This window comes from Bactrocera tryoni, unplaced genomic scaffold, assembly GCF_016617805.1.
Source record: "Bactrocera tryoni isolate S06 unplaced genomic scaffold, CSIRO_BtryS06_freeze2 scaffold_25, whole genome shotgun sequence".
NCBI lineage: Eukaryota > Metazoa > Arthropoda > Insecta > Diptera > Tephritidae > Bactrocera > Bactrocera tryoni.
The window spans coordinates 5154625-5177989 of NW_024395977.1; the positions used below are offsets into that span (position 1 = coordinate 5154625).

The following is a 23365-nucleotide window of genomic DNA, read 5'->3' on the forward strand; positions in this document are numbered from 1 at the left end:
TAAAACTATTGTACACCAAATAAATGGTTATTTTAATGTATTGCATTGTTTTTTTATTTTGACTATTTTGGCTTACAATAATTATTTCACTTGGTGGTACATTTTCATTATTGACAATGTCAATTGGAGACGCAATTTCTTCACCGACATCAGAAAAAGTGATTTCAAGTGTAAGGTAACCCTATGCGAAATATTAATTATCATCTGAGTGGCATCACCGGCACATCAAAAACAACACTTGAATTTCAACCGCGAACGCGAACGCAGCCTGCCGTGCGATATAATCTGATTTTTACATAAACTTTGTGAACTATAATTTAATTATTTAATATATAAATAAAGACCTTCCTGTGAACATTACAAAGTGTCCAAATATAAAAACCTTTCAATTACCTTTCAAATCAGAAGTAGGATTACTTCACGCGTACAAAACGTCAAAATGTGTACTAATACGTTTACCTGTACACAATTTTGAAAACGGTTTCGCGATGATTTAGTGATTAAATATGTATGTGTGGAAATTAATAAACGAAATATGTGCTAAACGTTAATCTGTACATTTTCAAACGACATTATTTCTACCATACTTGTATAACGAGAAGAACACACGGTTCTTAGTGAAACGAATATAGTTTTGGTGGCATAAAGAACTCAACTTCTTCTTGGCTCTTTATGTCAACTCTACAGTTGAAAATGAAAACACTGAGCTTCTTTGCTTAGGTCTAATCTTCGACTGAACCAATCTTTATTTCAATTTGTGCGACTTACATTCTAACTTGATGTGCGCGCAGGCACTTATACATTTGTTTATACTTACATACATTCATACACACATCTGCATGCATGCTAAAAGAATTTGTTTTATCAGCAGAAAATGGTAAGCAGGCTTCTCTTATTTCAAGAAAGAGTTCAGGTTTCGAAATCTTTCTTGAAGTGGATAATGTTTATTCATTTATTATTGGGTTTATGCATGTCAATATGTGGCACAATTCCGATTTCTTTGGCGCCGCGATTTGAAGGTACCGTTGGAAAGAGGAAGTCCTCCTGATTAAAAAAACTATAGGGTTATAGGTACCGCAAACGCTTAGTTTACGAGATATTCGACCTTAAAGTTCAAAAATTCCCAAAATTCGAGCATTTCAACAAGCTATTTTACCGCATTAAACACACTTTACTCACATTTTTCACTTCAAATTAATTAATTTAAACTATAAACTTTTAAATTAATCCACATTTTACACTTTTAACAGTTTTTTTACCGAAGAAATCTTTATTTTAAAAATTACATTTTACACTCGTAGTGAACATCATGTGTGTGCTAAAATTACGACGAAATGGAGGGCTGCCATGTGATAATAAGGAAATTCGCTGAAATGCCTTTTTCCCCAAAAATTCCTCTATCCATTAATATGGATATGTTCTTTATTTAATTTAATAAACAAATATGTAATATTATATACTAATATTATATAATAATATTTAACCATTTTGTAATGAAAACTCAAACTTTGTTTGAATACTAGTGCAAGATAACCAAAAAATATAACCACTTTATAACGAAACTCAATATATTTTTTTATTTTAACGCAGAAAGGAGTACTATGCGAAAGTACTTCAGTGACCCCGGGTATTCGCTCGACCAGGGTTATTTTTTTAAAGCGCGGCCGAAGGCCGCCAACGTAGAAAGGAGTATTACGCGAAAATACTTCAGTGACCCCGGGTATTCGCTCGACCAGGGTTATTTTTTTAAAGCGCGGCCGAAGGCCGCCAACGCAAAAGGTGTACTACGCGAAAGTATTTCAGTCAGCCCGGGTATTCGCTCGACCAGGGTTATTTTTAAAGCGCGGCCGAAGGCCTGGCGTAGAAAGGAGTACTACGCAAAAGTACTACAGTCACCCCGGGTATTCGCTCGACCAGGGTTATATTTTTAAAGCGCGGCCGAAGGCCGCCAACGCAGAAAGGAGTACTACGCGAAAGTACTTCAGTCACCCCGATATGATATAAATTTTACAATATTATTATAGATTTTTACTTATTTATTTTTATTAAACATAAATCGCATATTATACATATACATACATACATATGTATAGTATATATGTATACATATGTATATATACATATGTATATAAACAAAGAAAAATCTTTAAGAATCCTACAAATTTGGTGTTTGAGATGTGGCAACGCTCGTTTTCCTCATAATTGTAAACAATCTAGCCTTTGCAACGATGAGTGTTCTAAGTGATTTTTAAATTAATAAATATAGGTAAAATATTACAAAATAAAAGTGAAATGTGAACTTATTTCAATCTTTAAAGTGTATATTTAAATATAACAAGAGAAAAATGTGAAAAAATTTAGAGAAACATAGAGAAATAACATGTTTTCGTAGTGCAAATTTTTGAATTTTTAAACGTGAATATTTCAAAAAATATTAGTTATTTTTACATTATTTTCAGATATTCCTCCTCTGGAGAAGCTACCCTATCCGCACATACCCCATTTATATGGAAATTCGTTTTTTTTACCCCGCCGCCAAAGTAATCGGAATCGTGCCCAATATGTGACTCCTCCACCCCTAGATTCAATGGTCTCCATTGAATATCTAATATTGAATGCTGCCAAATTTTCTTATTATTACTAGTGATTATAAAACTTATTTATGATTATAAAAGTATAGTTATTGTTTTGAGCTTGACATTGGACCAATTACTTTTCTTTTCTTTTCCTCATTTAAAAGAGGTTGAATTTGTAACTCTACATTTAAATTCGTATTTTTATTTCTCTTATATATTATACATTTTACCAATATTCCTATTGCTATTAATGATATTATTAGTATGCTTATTCCATAGTTTACATTTTGGTGTATTTTTAATTCTTCCAATTTGTTAATATTTTTTTCTTGATTCATTATTATCTCTGAGAAATGTATTACTTTTTCAAACTGTAATACATCAGTTTCTTTTTCAGGGAAAATATATCTTTCTTCTATAACAACTTTTTGGTTTTGGAATGATTTATTTTTTATCTCAACTTTGCAAAGAGAATTGAACAAGATTCAGACTTGGTTAGATTGCTCGAAAATGAAAGCAAACGTGAGTAAATCCGTACACGTTTTATTTACATTAAGGCGAAGCGACTGCCCTCCTTTGCTTTTAAATGGTAATACTATTCCTAAATTGCGTTAAATACCTCGGCATGCACTTGGACAAACGATTAACTTGGAAACAGCACATACAAGCCAAAAATAAACAATTAAAAATAAAAACCAAACAACTTTATTGGCTACTTGGGCATACATCGCAGTTATATTTTGAAAATAAATTACTATTATATAAATTTATACTAAAACCTATATGGACATACGGTGTGCAACTTTGGGGCACTGCTTGTAATTCAAATATTGAAATTCGACAAAGATACCAATCGAAAACTCTAAGATTAATTACAAACGCGCCTTGGTTCATAACAAATAAAGCCATTCATTCAGATCTGAATATACCTTTTGTTAAAAATGAAATTAAAAGATTTAGTTCAGCATATTTGCACAGGATAAGTTATCATGACAATCCTTTGGCAGTTATGTTATTAGATGATAGTAATGAAACTATTAGACTTAAAAGACAACATGTTCTAGATCTCCCATTTAGGAATTAAGTAAATGTTTAATTATATATTGTTTATGCGACTACATGGCATCTCGCCCCTCCACACCACATTCATCACCACACTCACATTCATCACACAACACAACATTGATGTGGTGAACACATAGAAACTACATCTGTCAAATATTAAAATACACACGTTCTTAAGGGAAGTGTTATTTTGACAGCTGCACGACTACACGACTGCAGGCCGACAGTTGTCGTTCTCGCTAACTTCAATATCCTCCTATTTTTACCAACGACAGTAGGACGACAGTAGAGTTGACAGTAGAATGGAAGATAGAAAGAGGAGGTAGAGTGGTGATGCCACTAATATGTAAAATGTAAAATTATTCACAGCTCTAACAAACTTGACGTTATTTTACAAATAAAAGCATAAAATAGCTATATTATAGCTCTATTATATCATTTGTAATAACAATTGATAATTTAAAGCAAAAATATTGATTATTTACTTAGTTTTTGCATAAAAAATTTCACTTTGAACAAAATATTAAAATTTTATTGAAGTGAAAGGAATTAGTATGGCCACAACGAAATTGTGTACATACAAAATGGACAACTGCGTTGTTTTGTGTACATGCCGGCCATTGTGTTGTTGTTGCTTCTCAAAATGTACATGTAGTAAGATGAACAACGACGTTTTCGGTTCACTGTCGTGTTGCTGTAGTCTGTCGCAGTCATTGTGTTTACACTTTCAGCATACAACACAACATTCAGCACACAACCTGCATCATCATACCACGCAGCAAACAAACCGCACTACACACACACCATAATCGTTTTTTCACCACTCAGCCGATCAAAAAGGATTGGTTAGATCGGGGTGTATCACAATTCGTTTTACGCCGGTATTCAAACCACTTCGCTTTTTTTTTTCGATCGCCAACTCGTTCACGTTGATCCGACACCTTATAATCGTTTAGCAGTTCTGGTCCAAATTTGGATTCCTCATCCGGTCGTGTGTGTGTGTGCGCAGGAAGCTGGAACATCAGGAGCATCAATAGTGCACAGTGAACAGTGTAGTGCAAATACCCAGAATTGTATATACATATCTGAAATACTTTGAAATTCATTTTATAAAAAATATTGAAGTTTCGCCCGCAAAGGGAAATACATATCTATACATCCACTAAAATTGTGACATCTTTCTTTTAACGTAATACACAAAGGGATATCTAACTGAAGATAAAGTAAGTATCCCCCGCAAAATATCTAGAAAATAACCCCAGCGAACATATATGTTACTACAAAATTAAATGTATAATTAAAATTTTTATATAAACATTTGTATTTAGAACATATTGTTATATTGTATATTATTTTTGATCTCATGTATTGTCACAGTTTTGTTTCTTTTTTATTTTATATGCATTTTTAATCAGGAAAGTATCATCTTCGATATCTTCGATCATTGTGTCATTGTTGTGCTCCTTTTGTATATTTATATATTTTGTTTCCTATTGTAATTGTATATTTCTGTTCTCCTATCATTTCATAATGTTGCTTATTAGGTAATGGCGTTATTAGTATTAGATCTGCTTTAACGTGTGTAATTGGTATTTTTATAGCTAAAAATAATGCGTCATCTTTATATGAAAGGAGTCCTGTCTTTACGTGTTTTAATTTAAAAATGGCAATATTAAATCTTTCAATTTCTTCTGTTGATAATATAATGGTTGTCAAAAAAGTCTTGCGGTATTTTTATTGAATTTTTTTTTTATTGAAATAGAAATGAATTTTTTATGACTCATGCCCAGCTCTTGACCGATGCTACGGCTGTTACTATGCCGGTCTCTTTCGACCAATTCAGCGATTTTATCGCAATTTTCGATGACAGGCCTTCCGAAGGGTGGCGCATCTTCGAACACCTCTACACCAGAACGAAAACGTTGAAACCATCGTTGTGCGGTGGAAATGGAAACTGTATCGGGTCCATAAACTGCACAAATTTTATTGGCGGCTTGAGATGCATTTTTGCCTTTATCGTAGTAGTACTGTAAAATATGCCGTATTTTCTCTTTATTTTGCTCCATGTTTGCGATGCTATAACTCGCGAACGACTTAAAAGAAACGACAATCAATCAAACACGTGTTAGCGCGTGAAATAAGCTTTCCAAGGTATAGCATGACCCAATGCGACGAATAAAACTAGGACTACGCGCTTTCAGCGCCAACTAGCGAAAATACCGCAAGACTTTTTTGACAACCTATTACTAGGGTGTAGTATATTATGCTTTGCTGAAGCTATGTTTTCGTGAATGTGTTACTTTCTAAGGGTTTAAGTTTAAGCATTTGATCTATATAAAACATGTGTTTTATAATTTTTTCCTTTAATTTATTTATTTTTTCGAAGGTTTTTAGTATTTCTGTTCTATCGTATTCTATGGTTCTTTTTAATGTATTAATGGATTTATTGAAGTTGTCACTTACATATATATATTTGTTGATTTACCGCTCCTATTATCTTATGATTGTTTTTCTCTATTGTTTCTAAATGTTGTAGTATGTTTTCCCTATCTTCATTGTCCATTGTTCCGAAGAGCCATTTGTATGTAGTTCCTACAATATTATGCAAATAGTCCTCTGCGTTTTCTATACTTTATTTCTTCGTATAATATTTCCCCGCCATTCCTGTTATATTGGTTGAAATTATTTTCTAAGTTATTTTCAACTTTATTTATAATCTGCTTAAATTCCTAGGGGTGTATTATATGGATTACCGTTGCGGTTTGATTCACTATCTCTATCTCTCTGATTCTTATTTTAGCGTAACCCGATTGGTTTTCAAGCTTGTTTATTTGTAGAAGTCCATTGATTGCTGTTATAATCATTAAAAGTATCGTAATTTTCGCCATCCTGAAATTTAAATTTTCGTTTAACTTGAGTCATATAAGCTTTTTAAACTTTGAATCTTTAGATATTGAGTGATTTCCCTTTTCTTTAAAGTTGTCTACTCCCTTGTATCTTGGTTGTGATTTATTAACTCTAGGATTCTTTATATCGGGTGATTTTTTAAGAGCTTGATAACTTTTTTGAAAAAAAAAACGCATAAAATTTGCAAAATCTCATCGGTTCTTTATTTGAAACGTTAGATTGGTTCATGACATTTACTTTTTGAAGATAATTTCATTTAAATGTTGACCGCGGCTGCGTCTTAGGTGGTCCATTCGGAAAGTCCAATTCTGGGCAACTTTTTCGAGCATTTCGGCCGGAATAGCCCGAATTTCTTCGGAAATGTTGTCTTCCAAAGCTGGAATAGTTGCTGGCTTATTTCTGTAGACTTTAGACTTGACGTAGCCCCTCAAAAAATAGTCTAAAGGCGTTAAATCGCATGATTTGACCAGAGAACTTAAAACATAGAGAAGGTGCAGGTTCGACTGCGAACATTTGATAGATTCGTGAAAGGGAATTCGCCGCATTTGTTAACATTGTAGGTCGGAATTCGCTTCACAATTTTAACATTGTTTACAATTCTCTCACATATTCTAACCGAGAAAATGAAGAGACAGAAATATAAGTATGTATTTACGGCATATGATGACAACGCATATATGCCGAAGCATAGAATATGAAGAGACAGAAATACACTCCCAACGAAGAATTTCGTTTTGCTTTTCGTTTATATTTTGACCCATTTTGACAGCGAAAAATGTGTACAAAATACATCTCTCACACAGAAAACATAAACAAACTTTTTATGTTCTTGTCTCAAAGTGTAAACACAATGGCTACGACAGACTGCAACGGCACGACAGTGAACTGAAAACGTCGTTGTTCATCTTACTACATGTACATTTTGAGAAGCAACAACAACACAATGGCCGGCATGTACACAAAACAACGCAGTTGTCCATTTTGCATGTACACAATTTCGTTGTGGCCATACTAATACCTTTCACTTCAATGAAATTTTAATATTTTGTTCAAAGTGAAATTTTTTATGCAAAAATAAGTAAATGGGTTAATATTTTTGCTTTAAATTATCACTTGTTATTACAAATGATATAATAGAGCTATAATATAGCTATTTTATGCTTTTATTTGTAAAATAACGTCAAGTTTGTTAGAGCTGTGAATAATTTTACATTTTACATATTAGTGGCATCACCACTCTACCTCCTCTTTCTATCTTCCATTCTACTGTCAACTCTACTGTCGTCCAACTGTCGTTGGCAAAAATAGGAGCAAATTGAAGTTAGCGAGAACGACAACTGTCGGCCTGCAGTCGTGTAGTTGTGCAGCTGTCAAAATAACACTGCCCATAAGAACGTGTGTATTTTAATATTTGACAGATGTAGTTTGCAGTCTGTCGTAGCCATTGTGTTTACACTCTCACATGCCCAAGAATATGAAGAGACATAAATATATGTATGCATGCTCCTTATGATGCTCCCAACAACAGCATTGTGATATTTTAATGCTTCAATTTTTCTTTCAACTTGGGAATCGCAATGATGCAAATATGTATGCTTTTGCGTTTCGCCGTCGGCATTTACATATGTAAGAATGTATTGGCATGTAATAATTATTATATGAGTATAATTTTGTATGAATGCATACATAGTAATATTTATAGTCAATTTGGACTTGCATATTTAAAAATTTTCTTTGATTTTTACATAATATACTATTCTAATAAATATTTTTATATTATATTTCCTACTAATAGAAATTAAATTTATCACAACAATATATACATATGTATGTATGTATGCATGTATGTATGTACATCTTCTATCATATTAATCTTATGTCTCTGCACATGCTCATATCATAATCTTATTATGTATGTATACACATGTGCGCATTCAGAAATTCAAATCATGATTTTATCACTTATCAATATAATGTATTACATGCGCGCGCATTGATCTGCATGTTCATATATTCATATATATTTATATGTACATATGTATATTTGCATACACTTCCGAACAAATAATGCACAAGCATACAAACATACATATGCGTTCACATGTGAATATGTCACCAACAAAAAATTGAAGCATTGCTCTACAAGAACAACAATTGTCTAAATAGCAAAAGCATCACAAGTCAATATGGCAGCCGAATTGGCGAAGCCCAAATGTAGTAAATTTTACAACAAAAACGATTTCATTCATAAACGCAGGCACATATGCCACAAGCGACCTCGCTTCATTCATAGAAATAGACGCCGTAACATCTCCCCGAGCATGCCTTTGCCTACAAGCCTCTTTTCGCGACGATGGCAAAAGCTAAAAATCATAAATTGAACAACTTTCTGATGCTTCTTCACAGAAAGAAGTGACAAAAGTGGCAACATAGCCGTTGTCGATTTACAATATTTGTCTAAAATATTTTTCCGTGACTCGCAAAAATCTGCGTCGATATGTATGCACGCGCATATATCTTCATACATATTTACGCTGGTTTGTTGGCGACGCTGTTCGAGCAGCAAGGGAAGCGCTAACAATCGGCGATCGTTTGTTAGTTTCTTTCGGCACAGCTCGGATTTTCTACCAACAACACAATGTTGTGGCGCTTTACCGTCGCGTCAGTGTTTCGACACATAGAAGTACTGAGCACAATGAGCGCGACCGACTACAAACGAATATATTAGAATACACACGTTCTTAGGGACACAGTTATTGAGCCAGCTGCACAACTACATAACTGTGTCCATAAGAACGTGTGTATTCTAATATATTCGTTTGCAGTCTGTCGTGCTCGATTTGTTCAGCACTTGACTCTTTGACAAAACGCAAGTTTCGGCCATTGGTTGACCGTGACAATAGAGATGCGAAAGAAGCGTGCGACACTTGTTATTATGAATGTACATATGTATGTATGTACATATGTATATGGCTCGCATTTGCTTTCGTAAACATACAGACAAATGTGCCAAAGGAATAATATACATATGTACATAAATATGTTTGTATATGCCATAGAAATTCTATTGGTGCAAATATGGAAATGATAACGAAATAATGCGAATATGCATATTTCATGAAGGTCATTAATTTTTTCTAAGAAATGAAGTTCATTTGACACATCTTCGCTTTGTAATAAACGAAATAAATATAACTTTTTTGAAATAATTAAAAAATTAAAAAATAAAATTAATTATTTTTTATCTAATTTTTTACGATTTTGTAAAAAACTAAAATTTTTACAATTTTTCTGAAAAAAATGGTTCATATGATACAAGATCACGCATGTGTATGTGTCTCAGAGAATGCTTCTTTACATTCTTTGTGTGACTTTGCATATTTTTCTTCAAAGCATTTCTCTTTATTCATTCTCGCATGAATTCAGTCATTTTACATATATTTCTGCCACCGCACGTGCTCAATTCTGTTAAATAGCCAGAGCACGGCGAATTCCCCTTTGTGATTCTATCAGCTCTGTTAGCCGCGCAATCGAACCGTCATACAGATTTCGATTTGCACCTTCTCTATACTTTACGTTCTCTGCCTTCTCTATGTTTTAAGTTCTCTGGTCCAATCCCATCGGGCCAATATATGTATGTATGTATGTATATACTTAGATTGGTGACGCAAGCACGCTCTAAAGATTCTTTTTGTTATAATCGATATAGTTTCGCCATCTCCCACTCCGAAAAATGTCGCTATTTTTTCTATATGCTGCGCTTTCTCCCGACGAACCCAATCGAAACAGTGCTAATTTAATTGCTAATTGCAATTCGACAGAAAATTGTTTACATGAGTGCGTTTTTTTAAATTCCTCATAGTTTTTTATTAAATCAACCACATCTTATATTGGTATCTATCTACTCTTAACATTTGACGGAATCGGTCTTCGTCCAGTGTTGTCTAAATGTTATTGCGCTAAATGTGTGACTTAGATATTGTGCTGTAAACTCCTCGTCGACATTCCATAACAACAGATACTTACATATATTGTCAGCCAATTCATCTAAAACTGCGTCATCCTCACTTTCACATAAAAATATTTATTACCTTCAATGTCCATAATTTCTTCAGCAGCTTCATGAATTAAAGCGTGGTAAATTTTTCCCTAAAACTTTTTTTCGACATATTTTCCAATTTGTGCGTAAATTTTGTTTACAAACAATGTTTTTCTTCACCGATCAGCTGTGAATAAATGGTCTTTGCAAGGGTTACACAGAAACCACAAAAAAACCGTTCATTGTTGATGGTAAATATTTGCAATTGCATAATTTGCAAACTCAGATGCACAAGATTCTGAATTGCCCTAATATTATTGACGGTGTAAGACTAACTCCGTGGATTACTTCCAAATTTGAATATAATTGATTCTAATTTTATTCGATTTGTTATTGAGCACAAAAAAAACATAAGGTAATATAACCTCATATTCGCTTTTTTATTTTATTATTTTATATTCAACTTGTAATTATTACATTTCAGTTGTTAGTTGATAATACTTCTGATAATGAAGTTAATTAATTTTTAACACTAATATTTATAGTTTTTTAATTATAAACATTTTCAAATTCAATATAAATCTGCAAGAGGCAAAAAGTCCATTTCTCCATTAAAAGATCCAATCAAAATGGTTGCTACAATAATATTTCCTGCAATCTTGGGTCGTTGCATAATTGAGATGGATTGACGGATGGATACTGAATAATAATAGCTGAACAATTCTCAACCCATGATATGATGTCATTCGGGGATATATATAGATAATTTTTCGTTTTCGTCAACAACTTCTTAATTTTTAACCAATAATAATTATCGAGCTAGTTCTGATCCAAAGAATTAATTTTTTCTTGCAGGAATATGATCTCACTTAATCAAGTTTTTTTCGTGATGCTCTGCGAATTTGATTGCAATTCTATTCTATCATTCCCAATATATAGAAATTATATTATATCTGAGACTGGATCAGTTACAAATGTATGCACATATTTATAGTTGCCTTATAGCCCTGACAGACGAGCAAAATTAAAGCGCCTTAAGCAACGCTAATGCGCATTGAAATTTTATGGTGACAGACGGCAGACTTGTGCATTTAGCCTGCTGATAGTGAAATTTATTTATTTATTAAAAAAAGAGTGAAATAAAAGTGTGCGAAAAAGCTAAGAATATTGGAAAAATGGATAGCAAACTGTAAGTGGTTTATTTTCTGCCATCTAAAAATATTAAAATTTGTTTTTGTTAATATACTTGCACATAATTTAATTGGCAATATAAAAACTTTTTACCTCTGAAGCTGTAAGCACAAACAAGGCGGCAGATTTCAAGCGACATCTGTCAAACAATAGCAGAAATCGGCCATTTTTGAGCAGTGTTGCCTACTCAAATTTGGTAAATTCAGCTAAATGCATAGAATTCTTGTGCATTACAAACTTGCGCAAGTAATGTAAATTTTGCCCGCTAATGCATATTAGCCCTGTCGTCTGTCAGGGCTATTAGGATAAGTGAAGACTGGCAATACCAGGCAGTGGTAATAGCCCTGACAGACGAGCAAAATTAATGCGCCTTAAGCAACGCTAATGCGCATTGAAATTTTATGATGACAGACGGCAGACTTGTGCATTTAGACAGCTGATACTGAAATTTGTTTATTTATTAAAAAAAAGTGATATAAAAGTGTACGAAAAAGTTAATAAAATTGTAAAAACGGATAGCAAACTGTGCGTTGTTTATTTTCTGCCATCTAAAAATATTAAAATTTGTTTCTTGTTAATATACTTGCACATAATTTAATTAGCAATACAAAAACTTTTTACCTCTGAAACACAAACAAGTCGGCAGATTTCAAGCGATATCTGTCAAACAATAGCAGAAACTAGCCATTTTTGGGCAGTGTTGCCTACTCAAATTTAGTAAATTCAGCTAAACGCACGGAATTCTTGCGCATTACAAACTTGCGTTAAGATGGGTCAAATGCGCCAGTAAATTAAGCCCGCTAAAGCATATTAGCGCTGTCGTCTGTCAGGGCTATAAGACAGCACCGCTTAAATCTTCAATTGTTCTGTACTCATCTGATATTGAGTATGTTTGTTATAAATGTTTGAACTACTTTTTTCACTTGCGGCCTTCGGCCGCGCTTCAAACAAAAACAAAAATAAATAAACCCTGGTCGGTCCAACACCGGGGTGTTCATAGTTCTTTTGTGTAGAACTACTTTCTGCACTGGCGGCCTTTGGCCGCGCTTCATAATAAATAACACTGGTCGGTCAAATACCGGGGTGTTCATAGTTTTTTTGTGTCGAACTACTTTCTGTACAGGCGGCCTTCGGCTTAAAAAAAATAACCCTCATCGATCAAACACGTACTTATATTAAACAAAAGGAGAGGAATACTGAAAAACTTTGCATTCTATAATAAGATTTTTCTATTTATTATGATATATATGTATATATATATGTAGGATAGGTTTGAGATGAGCCTCCAATATTGTAGGATATAGCGTACGGCTACACGACCAATATGTGGGATAACGTAGGTGACTCGCCAAGTCCGATTTGAAGGAAACTAATGATCCACTGATGACTGGAAATCAAAAACTGGACAAACTTAACTTCACAATAGATAAATTTCACTTTATTACAACATTACAATACGTAGGTCGATTATACGTTTATTAACAACTGGTGCTTTTAATACAGGTTTACAATAGTTAGATCAATTCTTTATCGAAGAAGTGGTGCTTTACAATAGATAGATATTTTATTAACTGCCTCGGTCGCCGTCCGCTATTCAAGTGAAGTCCGTTATTGGTTTTATTCCATTCGAGTCCCTTTTTCGTTCAGTCAGTGTTGTCGTGCGTCAAAAACGTTCAGTCCGCACTGTCGCATTTCTTTGTCACCACTTTTTCATATAGTCCACAGTGGTCGATGTTGTTTTAGGTCCCTCATTATTTCCCACCCTTTCTACTTCATATCGACCGTGTCCTAAAAAGATGGTCCTAAGAATTTAGGTCGTAACTTCGTTCCGTTACCAAATTGTGTCCGCCTGATTGCAACCAAATCATTAATGTTATAGTCGATTGCTTTTTTACGTTTTCTATTAAATGACTTCATATTTTCTTCTTGAATTTTCTGTATGTTTTCTTTAGCTATTTCACGTAACCTATCACGTTCATCGTTTAACTCCATAACTACTTCATTTTCTAAAATTTCGTTTAAGGCAAAGTCTTCTTTTATCCGCATGTCGCAACCTGTTAAAATCTTAAATGTGGCCTGTTTTGTACTTCGATTTGGAGAATTATTTATAAATTACTGAACCTTTCCGATATACTTGTACCACTGTGAGGTATTCGGATGAGATAACTTAGCTAACATTGGTATTACTACCCTATGTATTCGTTCCACTTGACCGTTTCCTCTTGGCACCCCCGTCGTAATGAGTAGATGCCGAATACTGTTATTATCGCAATAACTTTGAAAAGCTTGTGAAGTGAACGCTGATCCCCTATCAGATATAATTCTACGCGGGATGCCGAAAATGTCTTGTTTCGAAAGCCTGTCTATAACCACCCCCGCGCTTGTATCTTTTGTTGGGTAGACACAAATTTTGTAAAAGCGTCGATAACAACTAAAATATATTTGTACTGTTTTCCGGTCGTTGTCATCGGACCTACATGATCTATATGAAATGTCCCTAAGGGATAATCTTCTTTGTCAATTGGCGACAATAGTCCTTCAAATTTACCACACTTTGTGTTCATTATTAAACATTCGACACAACTGCTTACTATATTTCTGACTTTTCCCTCGAGCCCTGGAATGTAGTAGTATTTCCCTACACAAACAACAATTAGTTCCTTTGCCGAATCCTTGTATAATATATCGTGAGAGATAAAAAAGTCTTCGTAAGAATTGTTTTCCAGTATTTTGCGAATTGCCCGCGCCCATTAATCCTTTTCCTGTGCCTCTTTTAATCTGTGCTGTAACGATTCGTCTACTAACATACTTAACTAACTTTACAACGTACTTAAAGCATCGACATGCTTCATTTTAGAATTAACCCCTCTTCCTCGTCTATAGATGGAATAATTAAATCATCCATGTAAGAAACTACACTTCCCTCATCTTTTAGGTCTTTAAAAATCGAATGGATAAATGTACATCACGGCACAAATTTGAATTCAAATTGACCTTTCATTGTTACAAACGATGTATATTTTCTAGAACTTTCTTCGACAGGAACATGCGAAAATCCGTTATCAAATCTAACATGGTAAAAACTTTATTTCCCTGGAGCTTCTCAACTACCTCGTCAATTAATGTCATTGGAAAGTTATAGCGCAAAATTTTCTCATTTAATTTGCTATAATCGCAACCTAACCGTTTTACTTTATCTTTTTTAGACACAAGTACAATCGGCGACGCGTAATCGGATACACTTGCTTTACTTGAGCGTCTACGATTATTTGATCTTGAAATGATACACGCCTAGGTGGCTGATATACCGGTACATCGTCCTTTAAAACAATTTTCTTTCCACCGGGGAAAACTTGATTCTTTTGGCTCATATTGAGCAACCAACTTTTCCACTTCTAACATTTTTCCCTTATCGAGATGTGACAAGTCATATGTTGATTCTGGCTCCTGTTCATCTATTAAAATCATACTAAAAGCTGCTATTTCTGCCTCTTCTGCAATTTTACCATTATACTTCTTGTTGTTCGCCTGACAAATATCTGGTTTATCCTTCCTTAGAAACCTATCGCTCTCCTCGCTAACAATTAAATCGACTTGACCCAAAATTGAACTCCTATTAATGCCGGATATTGAAGATCCTTATTGTTGACAGTATGAAACATGATTTTTATATCAATATCATCTTCTTTAGCTCTGGTTTCGAAACTACCTAACGTGACCACTTCTGAATTACCGATTCAGCCCAGTACTCGTTTATCTTTGTTTGACTTAACTTTAAGATTAAGTTTTTCGACTGTATCTACTTAGTATATCAAACACAATCGACTACCTGTATCAACCAATGAAGGAAAAATTACATTCCCTACCTCTACCATTTTAAACTTTAGTCCAAAATCCGCCTCTGAAGGTTTGAACGTTACTTCGGTAACTGTATTCAAATTATCTCTTTCACTTTTCGTTTGAACTGTCGGACATTCGTTGCGTTTATGGCCGACTTTGTTGCACTTGTAACATCTAAATTGTTGGTTTGTGCAATTCTTTGCTATATGCGAAGTTTCGCCACATTTGAAACATGCGCGGTTTATAATTGAACGTTGAGTGTTTTCCTTCCAACTTCGACCTTTAGTTTATATTTAATTTTCTCATAAATTTTTATTTGCTCTTTTAATTTCCTTATACTCCTGGCTTGGTACAAAACCGTTTTGTCCAATTTTGAATCGGGAATCCCTAGTATGAAATATTCTATTACGCTGGATTCCTCCAGTTTTACCCGATTCCCTATTCCCATTAAGGCATATAACAATTAAATGAATATTTCGTTTTGTCTCTTTTGACGATTCCTTAAAAGCCTATGTGCCTCAGCTGATGAAAATGATTTTTCGAATTCATCAATTAAGGCTTGATTTAAAGATATCCAATCACGGATACCGTTTTGCATAAATAAATTTATGGATTTCCGACCAGTCTACTATATGTGCGTTTTCTTCAAAAGATTCTGCCCCTTGATTTACTTCCTGCCCGTCTGTACCGTTAAATGACGCAACGTTCAAAACGCTGCTACATAATTTTGGATCAGTCGCGATCCTTCCTATTTCAACATCCCTTCATTTCGTATCGATCCCGCACTTCTTTCATTTAATTAAGTTTGACATTTATTGTAACCCGGATTTGTGTTAAAAATAAATTATAACGTTTTTCCAATTAGTTAAAAGAATGCGTTTTATTTAATAACATCAATCGCGAGCTTAAGTGACTCATAAAACTTAAATACAGAGGTGTGTGTGCTTCCCAATTAGTTAGGCACCCAAATTTTCATGGTCCTTCGAGCCTTAAAGAAAGGCACTATAGATTAACAGCAATAAATTGTGAAAAGAATAGCACGGTGAAGTGACAAAACTAATTAGTAATAAATGTAACATATACAAAAAAAGACAAGAAACAAAAAAGTGCAGTGGCAAAACAAACAAGGAAAAAAGTGTGGTGACTCGCTAAAAATATATGCAAGTTAACGATAGCCTCCGCATAGAAACCTTACCCTAACTGTAAATAAAATTGAATCTTTGCACTTTGCAATTACATTGTCTCATAAATTAGAAATATAATTAACGTTTTTGATTATTTAAGAATTCGATATGCTTTTTCCGTTCTGACTCCAAAAATCCATTATTATCAAAACAATATCGCTCGCCCTCACAGAAGGCATAACAAAAACAATCGTAAAGAAAACAGAACGCTTAACGTTCTGCTGGAATTTGCTGTCACAGCTAAAATTGTAATTAACTCCTTGTTCTGGATTCAATCAAGCTGATGCTTACACTTCAGCTTTAACTTTAAGTAAATAAAACCAAAATGTATATATATTGGTATTTCTGAAATAAAGATTTGTTTTTTATCTAGCAATCCACCAGAACCACACGTGTTCTCATTTCATCCGCGCTTTCGCGGATATAAAGTATATATTTTTTTAAAATTCCCTCGTTGCGGGAATTAATTGGCGCCCAACGTGGGGCACGAAGTCAAAAGTGCCTACAAAAAGTGAAGAAAAGTAAAAAGTGAAGTAAAAATTATATAAAAAATTGTCTTGTAAAGAAATAGTTTAGCACGAAGTCAAAAGAGCCTACAAAAAGTGAAGAAAAGTAAAAAGTGAAGTAAAAATTATATAAAAAATTGTCTTGTAAAGAAATAGTTTAACACGAAGTCAAAAGTGCCTACTAAAGTGAAAAAAAAACATAATTACACAAATTTTTGAAAAGCTATTTGTACCTACCAAAGATTTAGAAGAATAACAGTGACCAAAAAAGTATAAGTGAAAAACTTTCACCAAAAAAATAACTGTGTGAACAAGAACAAGCAACGAAGTTTGGAAATTTTTTTAATTGATAATTAAAATAATTAATTAAAAACACAACTAACCAATAAAACACAAACAGAAAGAGTGACTCAAATCAGAAAAATACAAATATTTTGCATCATCAGCAACTTATTAGAAAATTAACAGTGACAAAAAAATTGTTAACAGCAGCAGTAAAAACATCAGCGGACGTGTCAACAGCAGCAGCAGCAACCATAATTTTTATAACAGGATTAAATACCCCACTAAGAGACATAATATTCTCTTTAAATCCACAAGATTTACCTGATGCTTTAGCAAAAGCTCAGGAACTAGAATCTAACAACCAAAGAGCCCGGTTTGCTCAAAACTTCACGTATGATAGAAACAGGGTGAAGCCAACATACACAAACAATAACTTAAGGTTTCCTCAAAGGAACAACGCTCCCAATAATAATATAAATTATAATTTTCCGAAACCAACTCCTATGGATATAGATCCATCTGTATCCAGAATTTACAATAGAGATTTTAATATGAGGGGGCAACAAAGCACTAACAATTTTTACCAACAACAAAGAAATAACAATTTTAATCAAACTGTAAAACCTATGTAAACAAATGCAAACTTCCAGGCCAATAGGGGGCAAAATCAGGAAGCACATGGGGTAAAGCGGCATAGAGAAAGTAGAGAGCTTTCGCCCGCAAGAAAAGAGCCAGAGAATTAATAATATGAACGAGAGCCATTTTTTAGGCGAGGAGGGGACGAACTCCCCTATTTCAAATTACACGACTCAAAATTAAATAAAAACTTAAAAGCTCTAGTTGATACGGAAGCAACCTCATGCTACATTAAGCAAGGGTTTATAATAATAAAAACGAATTAGCCATTTATAAGCGCATAGAAACCGTAAATGGTTATTCCATAATCAAATTTTACCACTTAATTACTTTATTTGGAGTCGAAGAAATCTTCTATGAAATAGAGGGATTAGAATGGGATCTCCTTTTGTGATACAATTTCCTTAAAAATATTGAGGCACTAATCGATATGTTCAATGGGAAAATTAATTACAGGGTAAAAAATAATTTGGAAAATGAAAATAAAAGTATGAATATTTATTTTGAAAATAAAACTAAGGAACAAGAAGTTTCCAAAAAACCAGCCGACGGAAATACCGGTAAATATAAAAAAATAAATACTGTGGAGCAGGAAAGCTCTACAACGCCAGCCGATGATAATACCGGCAAATTAAATAAAAAATATATTGTGGAACAAAAAAGTTCTACAACGCCAGCCGATGATAATACCGGCAATATTATATTAAAAAAATTTCTTTTGGGACAAAAAGATCTTAAAACGCCAGCTGAAGATTTATACCAGCAAAATGAAAATAGTAATTATAAAGAAAATATTGTGGAACGAAAATGTTCTACAACGCCAGCCGATGAATTTGCCGGCACCATAAATGATAACTATTCGATACTGGGTGAAAGAGGCTCAGAAATTAATAACGATAATGATTATTATTCGGAAAAGAATTCCGAAATGTTAAATACTAAAAATCAGGATAAAAATTAAGTGAATTTAAAACAAAAATAAAAGAAAAAATTGCTTAAATGCATTCAAACATCAATACAAGTTTTCCCTTCATGACAAATGTAAAAGCGGAAATAAGAATGAAAAATGAGGACCCGATAGGGAGCAGACAATATCCATATCCCTTATCTGTAAACTCGTTTGTTAATGAAGAAATAAATAAAATGATTAGCGATAATATAATAAGACCAAGTAAAAGTCCATATAACTCACCAATTTGGGTGGTACCATAAAAGGGTACAAATGATAATGGGACACCAAAACTTAGAATGGTAATAGACTACAAAAAAATAAATGAGCATACAGTTTCTGATCGTTATCCTATTCCGGATACAAACGTAATACTGTCTAATCTAGGCAAAGCAAAATATTTTTCTACAATTGATCTAGAATCAGGTTTTCATCAAATTTTAATGACAAAAAATGATATTGAGAAAACAGCTTTTTCCGTTAATAATGGTAAATATGAATTTTTGAGGATGCCTTTTGGGTTGAAAAATGCCCCTAGAATTTGGACGATATATTGAGAGAACATATAGGAAAAATCTGTCACGTTTATATGGATGATATAATTATTTTTTAGAAAAACGTAACTCAACACTTAAAATATTTAGAAACAATTACAAAAATATTAAAAAATGCTTATATGAAAATTTCATTAGAAAAATCAAAATTTTTCTCGGAAGAAATAGAGTTTTTGGGTTATATAATAGCTCAAAATGTCATCAAAACAGACCCAAACAAAATAAAATTAATTTTAAACTACCCAGTACCAAAAAGTTTACCAGCATTAAGAGGATTCTTGGGACTTGCAGGATATTATCGTAAGTTTGTTAAAGACTATGCTGCAATAGCCAAACCTTTAACAAAATACCTATCAGGAGAGAACGGTAGGATTTCTAAAAATAAATTTAAAAAAATTGGAAATAACTTTAGATAAGGAAGGAATATCTGCAATGAATACATTAAAAACACTATTGGCTTCAGAAATGGAATTGATACAGCCTGACTACTCAAAAACATTTGTATTAACTACCGATGCATCTAACGTTGCAATGGGTGCGGTACTATCACAAGGGGGTAAACCAATTACCTTCATTTCAAAAACTTTTAATAAAACAGAAAAAAATTATGCAACTAATGAAAAAGAGCTTTATGCCATTGTTTGGCCATTAAAAAATCTACGAAATTACCTCTATGGAGTAACCAATTTGGAAATACATAATGATCACCAACCATTAACATTTGCTTTATCGCCTCGCAATCCTAATCCAAAAATGAAAAGATGGCACGCAATTATAGAAGAATTTTCTCCAAAATTTATATACCAAACCGGTAAATCCAATATTGTAGCTGACGCATTGTCGCGTCTTGAATTATATAACATTTCCGATGATTCCCAAAGTCAGGAATCTCAACATTCAGGACAGAGTAGTGAAAACATTCAAATACAGGAAACACAAAAACCCATTATCAATTTAAACAACAAATAATATTGTGTAAGAACAGATTTACGATCCATGAGTTAATTGAAACCTTTGGAAATAAAAGGCATTTAATAGAATTTGATACAGTAGAAAACTTATTAACAATTTTAAAAGAATATATTCAGCCAAAGTTAGTAACGGGGATTCACTGCACAACAAACAAACTTTTCAGAACAAATTTGTATATACAAAACTTTTTCCAATGGATATTATTAATAAAGAAGATCAGTCCGGATTAATCGAACAAACCCATAATAGAGCTCATAGAAGCTATAATGAAAATGTTAAACAAATAGAAAAATTATATTACTGGTCAGAAATGAGGAAAAGAATGAAAAAATATGTTTGAAATTGTATGATTTGGGCTTCGCCAATTCGGCTGCCATATTGACTTGTGATGCTTTTGCTATTTAGACAATTGTTGTTCTTGTAGAGCAATGCTTCAATTTTTTGTTGGTGACATATTCACATGTGAACGCATATGTATGTTTGTGTGCTTGTGCATTATTTGTTCGGAAGTGTATGCAAATATACATATGTACATATAAATATATATGAATATATGAATACATGCGCGCGCATGTAATACATTATATTGATAAGTGATAAAATCATGATTTGAATTTCTGAATGCGCACATGTGTATACATACATAATAAGATTATGATATGAGCATGTGCAGAGACATAAGATTAATATGATAGAAGATGTACATACATACATACATATGTATATATTGTTGTGATAAATTTAATTTCTATTAGTAGGAAATATAATATAAAAATATTTATTAGAATAGTATATTATGTAAAAATCAAAGAAAATTTTTAAATATGCAAGTCCAAATTGACTATAAATATTACTATGTATGCATTCATACAAAATTATACTCATATAATAATTATTACATGCCAATACATTCTTACATATGTAAATGCCGACGGCGAAACGCAAAAGCATACATATTTGCATCATTGCGATTCCCAAGTTGAAAGAAAAATTGAAGCATTAAAATATCACAATGCCGTTGTTGGGATCAGCATAAGGAGCATGCATACATATATGTATTTATGTCTCTTCATATTCTTGGGCATGTGAGACAAGAACATAAAAAGTTTGTTTATGTTTTCTGTGTGAGAGATGTATTTTGTACACATTTTTCGCTGTCAAAATGGATCAAAATATAAACGAAAAGCAAAACGAAATTCTTCGTTGGGAGTGTATTTCTGTCTCTTCATATTCTATGCTTCGGCATATATGCGTTGTCATCATATGCCGTAAATACATACTTATATTTCTGTCTCTTCATTTTCTCGGTTAGAATATGTGAGAGAATTGTAAACAATGTTAAAATTGTGAAGCGAATTCCGACCTACAATGTTAACAAATGCGGCGAATTCCCTTTCACGAATCTATCAAATGTTCGCAGTCGAACCTGCACCTTCTCTATGTTTTAAGTTCTCTGGTTAAACTACGTTTTTGCCAAAATGTTACAACTAAGCGAAAAAACATCAAGATAAAGAAAAAATTTAAAAGGTCATAAAAAAACTGACACATACGAACGCGTGGGTTTTACTGTACTGACCTAGTACCATCATCCTGACTTGGAATTTCTCACCCCCCCCACAATAATCCCAAAAATGTTCCACAGTGTTATTACTATGCTGGCTACGTCATGTCGTCCGAATGGACGAAAAACTTCAGTTCAGAAAGTATTCGACGCAGTACCCGCCGTGGGAGCAGAGGAATAGGAAGACCTCCACTCCGTTGGAAAGACCAGGTGAAGAAGGACCTGGCTTCGCTTGGAACCTCCAATTGGTGCCACCTTGCGAAAAGAAGAAACGACTGGCGCGCTGTTGTTGACTCGGCTATAACCGCGTAAGCGGTTTCTACACCAGTAAAGAAGAAAAAATTATTATTATATTATATTACCTTCCAATCCATCACAAATCAAACACTTAAGGCGAGCGGCAGCACAGAATTTATACCAACTGCAATAATTTGGCCATTGTAATCGAAGAAACTAAAATGAAATGAAAATTAAGTAATAGAAATAAATATAACCAATTCTTTACCAATAAAAGGTTCATCCGTCGACGTATTCGCTGCTTATGCACATTAGATTCCGCAGTCCTTCGCATTACTTCGCGAACCGTCTTTCTCTTTCGGAGCAAGCTATTGTATAAATATAATATACGTTGCTTCTCACGTTTATGATAGAAGTATCTGCAAATAATTCGTCTCATGCGCATAAAGTAGTAGCATTTATATATAAGTACAATAATTATGACATTTGTCGCAGCTAACTTCAAATAAAATCTGCGAAATAGGAGTAATTTAAAATATCGTTTCACAGTTATTTTAACTTTATTGACCTTTTCGGCATTATGTGGGCATTTGGTAAGCAATACTCATTAGTAAGATAGGTGGAAATTTGTTCGTGAATATTAAAATTTTTTAGAGTTCTTTGAAGTAATCTTGCCATGAGTCCCGAGCCTTTGACCTTCAATGAAGAAATGTAAAAGTTAAGTTAATATACTTTAAAACTTACTTTTTACAAGTATATAAATTAGCTTAATAGCAGTAAAGACTTTTACTAGCTGTAATAATACATATGAAAATTTCTCAAGCGTTTTTGAGAATTAAAGTTCTTTTTTGGGATGCGTTTTA

At 33.3% G+C, this 23365-nt stretch overlaps 1 long non-coding RNA gene across 1 annotated transcript in view; it reads right to left on the minus strand.

The window, feature by feature from the left end:
- Positions 1–22945, minus strand: part of LOC120780678 — an 83835-nt gene extending 60890 nt beyond the window's left edge. The window contains exons 1-2 of the long non-coding RNA XR_005705949.1: positions 22771–22945; positions 22628–22718 (exon numbers count right to left, since the gene is read on the minus strand). This is a non-coding gene — a long non-coding RNA (uncharacterized LOC120780678). The remainder of the gene's footprint in view (positions 1–22627; positions 22719–22770) is intronic.
- Positions 22946–23365: the final 420 nt, after the last annotated feature.